The following is a 1070-nucleotide window of genomic DNA, read 5'->3' on the forward strand; positions in this document are numbered from 1 at the left end:
CCTCCCTCCCTCCCTCTCATGCTCCCTTCCTCTTTCCTTCCTTTCTTTATTCCTTCCTTCCTTCTTTCTTTTCTTTCTTCCCAGTACCTGTTCTTTAATTAACGTAGTGGGTAATGAGTCATTATCTTATTTTCAAATATACATGTCATTTTTCTTGTTCATTCTCCTTTCCCCCACTGTACTCCCATACCCAACCTGCCATCCGCTCCCCTCATATCTGTCCTTCTTTCAAGTTGGATACTTTACCTCCCCCGACTTAAAATCTTTCCATCTTAAAAACCATCAAGGCTANTTGTAGTTGGAACACTGACTTTGAAATTCTATAAACAACTCCCCCATCTGTTGCCTGTGTTCTTGGTGGGGTGGGAGAAAAGTCCGGCTGTGTTTTCTGCTCTCTGCTCACTGCTCAGTGCTTGCTGCTCTCTGTTTGAGAGTCACTCAAGGGGCCAGATCTTCTCACCCCTGGCCATGCACAGACACCTTCCAAGGTGCTCTTTAAATTCCTGGAGTTCATAACTCCAAAACAGTGAAATCCAAACCTATGGTGGAAAACAGGTCTTAGGTGGTGGGGGAGCAGATGGTTCCAGGGAGCAACCAACATCAGAACATCAGTTCAGAAAACAAGGAGACCCAAAGTGATTGATTACAAGAGCCACCTGGATTCCTACTAGAAGGGCAGCACTTCTTCCCCAGACCTAAACTTTTAGTCTGAACAATAATCAGGACGATTATTTTGTCATCCTTGCTCAGGGGCCATGCTAATCTTCTCTGTATCATTCCAATTTTAGTATATGTGCTGGCGAAGAGAGCACCAGGTTGATTGTTGTGATCAACTAAACATGGGAAAATCCACATCAACATCATGCTGGCTCCATCGAATTAATTCTGTCTATTATAAAAAGCCTTTCCTTTGTATAAATGTACCACATTTTCTGTATCCATTCTTCTGTTGAGGGACATCTGGGTTCTTTCCACCTTCTGGCTACTATAAATAAGGCTGCTATGAACATAGTGGAACATGTTCTTATTACCAATTGGAACTTCTTCTGGGTATATGCCCAGGAGAGGTA

The 1070-nt window shown here is 43.1% G+C and overlaps 1 pseudogene; it reads right to left on the reverse strand.

Moving 5' to 3' along the window:
- Positions 1 to 711: 711 nt before the first annotated feature.
- LOC115031471 lies at positions 712 to 812 on the reverse strand (annotated as a pseudogene).
- Positions 813 to 1070: the final 258 nt, after the last annotated feature.

Source organism: Mus caroli, chromosome 6 (assembly GCF_900094665.2).
Source record: "Mus caroli chromosome 6, CAROLI_EIJ_v1.1, whole genome shotgun sequence".
NCBI classification, from domain to species: Eukaryota; Metazoa; Chordata; class Mammalia; order Rodentia; family Muridae; genus Mus; species Mus caroli.